At 47.9% G+C, this 6,000-nt stretch overlaps 1 protein-coding gene across 1 annotated transcript in view; it reads right to left on the minus strand.

The window, feature by feature from the left end:
• PAQR8 (progestin and adipoQ receptor family member VIII) overlaps positions 1–5,291 on the minus strand; it is a 44,050-nt gene extending 38,759 nt beyond the window's left edge. The window contains exon 1 of the mRNA XM_010863019.1: positions 5,202–5,291. The gene's annotated coding sequence lies outside the window, so the exon portion shown is untranslated. The remainder of the gene's footprint in view (positions 1–5,201) is intronic.
• Positions 5,292–6,000: the final 709 nt, after the last annotated feature.

The raw sequence follows: 6,000 nt of genomic DNA on the forward strand, positions 1-6,000 counted from the left end.
CAGGTGGTTAAGATATTTTCAGGAGAAAATTTTATGAATCCAGCTTCTAGAATCTTCCCATACTTACAGGGCACTAAAACCATCAACTAAGACACCTGTTTCTTGCAGATAGCAATAACTCTACCAAGACGTGTGCTTTGATTGGATGTACCCCCTTCTCCAAAGTCACATCTAGACTGGCCACAACCTTCACCTCTTTGGAACAGTTCTCAGACCTCTCTGAGAGACTGTCTCCCAGGTTATAATCCTCAGGTTGGTTTGAATAAAATGTTCCATTTCTTTCTTAGCTTGACTATGGATTAATTTTTTCATTGACATTTCCATCCTCGGTTGGTTGAACCTGATGATGCAGACTCCATCCCCCACACCAGCCCCCATAGAGAAGGCAGACTGTCTATCACTTTACAATTCACTAAGTAATTTTAGAGCCCTTATTTCCTTTTATGGCATCTGAGTACATAGCAGGATCTAATCCTGAAAGAATCTATCCATAACAAAAAATATAAACACTATTGAGAGATCCATATATTTAGCCTTCTCCAAGAAATTGAGGGAAAGGAACATATAGTGAAATTCATATTAACCCTTAGCCTTGTAAGCCATTAGGAGAAAAAAAAACCCCAACAATTCTCGCTAATGTATTGTCCTAAGTAAGAGGGCACATTATGTGAACTTCTGGGGGAAAAAATCTGTTCCTTATACCTCGTCTCCTGCACATACTTCACTGAAACACAGAGAATTCTCACTAAATGTTGAACATTTCATGAAACAGCTATTTCATAGTAACCATAAATTATTTCATTAAAATTAAGGTAAAATTAACTGAATATAATAAAATTCATAAATTTGAAAAAACTGACTGTTGGTATTTATGAAAGAACTGAGAATGCAGTGCCAGGTTCTTCCTCTCTACCACTTAAAAAAAAAAAAAAAAAACAGAACAAAACTCCAATTTAACTGAAACAAACGTTCTCCAGAATCATCCCTTTCAATATATGCCAGGAGAACTAGAGCTATGTTGTTAGAATAATATTTCATTGGATCAGGAAGAAAATTATAGGAGAAGCTTTTAAACAATTTTCCTTCAGCTTTTTACCAAACTGCTACACCTAATGCACACTCAAAACTGGACTTTTCATATTTTAAAATACGTGTATGCTCGGTTGCTAAGTCGCGTCAGACTCTTTGCAACCCCATGGACTATAGCCCACCAGGTTCCTCTGACCAAGGGATTTTCCAGGCAAGAATACTGGAGTGGGTTGCCATTTCCTTCTCCAGGGGATCTTTCCGACCCAGGGATTAAACTGGAGTCTCCTGCTTGGCAGGTGGATCCTTTACCTCTGGGAAGCCCAATAGGAATTCAAAATAAAGTAGCTAGCTATGGTTGCTGTTAAGGTCACTCTTAAAACACTCCTGAGAGGACAGGTTCATTTGCAAAGCCCAGCCAAAGGGACTATCATTACTTGGACATTATAAATTTTTACATGGCTTAAAAGGAATTATAATACAAAACGATCAATAAGCACTCTTAATAACGCAAAGAGCTAGACTCTATGGAGCACTGATTATGTAGGGACACTGATCTCAGGGTTCTACACACACAAATCGTACTTCATCTTCATCACAGCCCCATGAGGTACCTGCTCATCACATCTTCATGTTAGGGTAAGAAAATGGAGGCCAAAAGAGATGAGTAATTTGTCCAAGATCACAGTTAAATCAAGATTCAAGCTATGGCTGTATTGAAACTTCAGGTTATACAACCTGAGGGGGGAAAATAGAATTTAGGGAAACAAAGGCAGAAACGGGATATGTTGATTTTTCATGCTATGTGCTATGGAATCCCAAAACTAAAATGGATTTTCAGAAATCATTCTCTTCCCCTTGACTCTATATAGATCTTTTCACATAAAAACTTAGGTATCAGGCAATGATACCTAATTACCAATATTACCTATTGGTAATGCCCAATAGGGTAAGTGACTTTCTGACTACCTTTTTTGCTGGAAAAAACAAGTCTTTTGTTCATTTTGCTTTCGGTAAAAAATACAAGGGGATGGAAACTGCCTGGTACAGAGGACATGGAAGGGGAAAAGAAAGGCTGATTTTCTCCAGCCCTATAAGCTATGAGGTGTTGGTGCATGTTAAGTCACCTCAGTCGTGTCTGACTCTTCGAAACCCTATGGACTGTAGCCCGCATGCTCCTCTGTTCATGGGATTCTCCAAGCAAGAATACTGGAGTGGGTTGCCATGCCCTCCTCCAGGGGCTCTTTCTGACCCAGGGATGGAACCTGAGTCTCTTTTATCTCCGGCATTGGCAGGCAGGTTCTTTACCACTAGCACCACCTGGGAAGCCCCCAAACCATAAGGTACGACAGAGTATAACACTCTGTGCTCAGTTGCTGCTGTGTCCGACTCTTTGCGACCCCATGGACTGTAGCTCAGCAGGTTCCTCTGTCCATGGGATCTCCCAGGCAAGAATACTGGAGTGGGTTGCCATTTCCTCCTCTAGCACCAGTTCTGCTTTTTTTTTTACACATGCACCAGAGCGCAAACAATCAAATGAAGGCTGTATTTCAAAGCAACTACTTTACAATCCTAAACACATACTCTTTACTGGATGACCCCTGTAGAACTGCTAGCCCTTCAAGAGGACTTTCATTACTTTAATGGACACACTTCCTATAACAACCCCAATTCTCCACCAAAGTTGGCTCCACACAAGCGTTTGGCTGTTTCCCAACTGCGGAAGGTTTGCCATCACAGAGGCAATTCAGTCAACGTGTTGCCAACTCTGAAGGCAACTCCAAAGCAGGGCTCCAAAATTATTCTCGGCAATGACAGCATCACTAGAATTAGTACACAGCTTGCCACGATGAGGGGTGAGAAAGAAAGGGTGAAACACGAATTTATTTGAATGTATAAATACTTAGGTACTTATTCTAACATTTGGATAAAGAATTGGAAGAATCAGCTAGCTATATGTCCAAGTGGATAAATATGCTACCGCAATAATGATAATGCAGATTTTGGTGCAAGGTTCTGACCACCCTCTGATGGAAAAAAAACTTGTCCTGAAATGACACCTGTGAAATTGAATAGATCACTTTACCATTAACTTGCATACTTATTGATGAGCTTTCCTCTGCATGAAGAAAAAAAAAATGGGCCCAACATATTAAAAAGTGAAAAGTGAAAATGTTATTCGCTAAGTTGTGCATAGTGTACAACTCTTTGTGAACTCATGGACTGTAGCCTGTCAGGCTCCTCTGTCCATGGGATTTCCCAGGCAAGAATAATGGAGTGGGTAGCTATCCCTTTCTCTAGGGAATCTTCCTCACCCGGGGATCAAACCCAGATCTCCTGCATTGCAGGCAGATTCTTTACCATCTGAGCCAAATACTAGATGCCAAAAGTCTTTGGTCCTCCCAGGAAGCTCGAATCTCAGTGTATACTAGAGGATGGACCTATATCTACAGCAGAAAAGAAAAGGAGTAGAGCCCATTCCCTCCCCCTCCCACTGCCCCTTAAAGCCCAGGACCTCAGGGAGAAATCTACTTAACAGGATTCCCAAGGCCCTAGGTCTTCCTGAATTAGTTGTTATATCAAATAATTAAGGTAATTACCACCCATAATTAACCATATAGAATACATTAATATAAGATGTCAATATTATTTAACTAGTAAAAGACAGCCAGACACCTAAGACAAACAACAGGGGGGAAAAAACAAGAAGATAAACCAGACAGTGCGCTGGTCATTTGTTTATATTCAGACAGACTCTAGAATGCCATTCCCTGAGGTCCTGAGCAGGCTAGCGCCCCACCAGGTGACCTGGTCAAGGGTGCAGCAACTCAGGGGTGGGTCCAGGCTGTGGACATCCTAAGAGGGCAGTCAAGGGCAGTCCACCTTCCATGCAGGTAACTCCTTTTCACTCCACTAAAGGGAGCCCTCGCCAACAGAAGCAATCCAAAAGTATAATACTCATGTTTACTAGACCGTGGAATGCAATGCATTTGTGGGCGGTTAGTTTGTATGTGTGTACGCTGAAACCTTCCTGATTTTCCTCCAGTTTTTACTCAGAAACAACCTCTCACAAAGTACAAAAGAGGAGGAAGCAAGCAGCACATGTGGATCTAAAAATTACACACACTTTTATTATGAGTTACACACACACACACAGGTAGAGCTTACCTATACAATTTGAAAACTCACTCCAGAGCTATTCTGAGCTATAAGCCCAGACTCTTTTCATCGGATCCCTGGGCAAAATCACTTCTAACCCAGCTCAGAAATATGAGATGCAACCCTAAGCCTGTCCAGTCCACAGGTCTCCCTTTTGTGAGTCTGTGCCTGAGGGCCACAGATGCTTAGGGCACTGCGGTGCCCACGCAGGTCTGCCAGGTGCGCCCCTCTCCGGTCCCCCTGCCTAATTTGCCAACACTGCTCGCTAGGTGGAGGGTCCCTACCCAACCTCGTCCAGGGTGGCCCTTCCTGCTCCCTTGAGAGGATGTCCTCTTGAGATGGCCATGACCCCACCGAGTGGGCTGCGTCCCCTAGGCCGAGATGTTCCCTGAGTGCCCGCCCTACAGCTCCGCGGGCCACCTCGGACCCCCGCCGCGGCGTTCTAGCTCTGCAATCCCGCATCCTCCAGAACAGAACCCCGGATTCTCCGCACAGCTCCGCTCCCTGCACCCGCCCTCTCGGCGAAACCCCCTCCATCCTTCCCCGGAGAAGCCACTCGCGTCACCCCACCCTCCCCTGCCCGGGACTCCCCTCCCTGGGGCTTCTCTCCTGCCCCGCCCGCCTCGGGCTTCCTCTCTCCGCACTCCCTTCCCGGGTTCTGCTCCCCTCCGCCCTACGGAGGGCGCCCCGAGAAGGCCGACTGGGCAGCCCTCATTCCGCACCCCTGGGGACCTCTCCAATCTCAGGATCCTAACCCCGTAGTCCTCCAGGATCGGGTTTCGGGACGCCCCAACTTCGAGTTCCTGACCCTCTGCCTCGCCTTCAGGGCTCCTGGACGCCCCAGCACCGGGGGCATGTTGACTCCCCACCCCCGGGCTCCTCTACCTCGCGATGCTCCTCCGGGGGTCCCCACAGTCGCTATCTTGACATCTCGGTGCTTGCGCCCTGGGGCTCCCCAACAGCCGGGTCCTGACCCGCCTCCCTCCGCGCACCGCGCCGCCAGCCCAGGGACTCACCGGCAGCGGCGGCCGAGCCCGTGCACGCAGCTCAGCCCGCACTCCCGGCCCAAGATCCCGCTCCCAGCTTCCTGCAGGCGGCGGTGACTGCGGCCAGCGCGGGTCGGAGGAGCGGCGGGGAAGAGGGGCCAGCCGGGGGCGGGCTCCGCCCGGCTCCGCCCCTTCCCGGCCCGGGGGCGGGATGCGCAGACCCGCGCACCCACCGCTGCCGCGGGTGTTGCCGGCGAGGAAGTTGACTTACGCCTCTTCCTTCCAGCCGGGGGTCAGGCCCGCAAGGCCCCCCTTTCGGCGGCTGAAGGCCCGAGGGGACAGGAGAAAAAGAGACTAGTCAGCCGCTGTCCTGGTCTTTCCGGGGGTGGGGGTTGGGGGGGCACTGCAGAAGTCTTTCCGGAGGGGGAAAAGCAACACAACCTTCTCCTTTTAAGACAGAATCCAATCTACTCTTAAGCGCTCAAATCTGCACATTCAGGGTCACTCTGCCCATGAAATCATGTTATGACTTGCCGAGGAGGACGACTGTCGACACACACTTTCACACCCCTGAGACCCATCCTCGAAGGACTCCCCTATGACACGCTCCATACAAATACACCTCTTACACTGACAGGCCGTCACCCACTTCTATACCCCCATCTCCTCTAGCAGGTTCCGATAAGCATGACCTACGTCCACAAGGGACGGAGTGGAGGTGGTCAGAAGAGGAATTTCCACGTTTGGTCCTCCCCAGACTTGTCCCCTCCCTGCATTGCTGTCCATGTTTTACCATAAGGAAAATACACCTAAGATATTGGAGCACAGG

This window comes from Bison bison, unplaced genomic scaffold, assembly GCF_000754665.1.
Source record: "Bison bison bison isolate TAMUID 2011002044 unplaced genomic scaffold, Bison_UMD1.0 scf7180017864487, whole genome shotgun sequence".
Taxonomy (NCBI): Eukaryota; Metazoa; Chordata; class Mammalia; order Artiodactyla; family Bovidae; genus Bison; species Bison bison.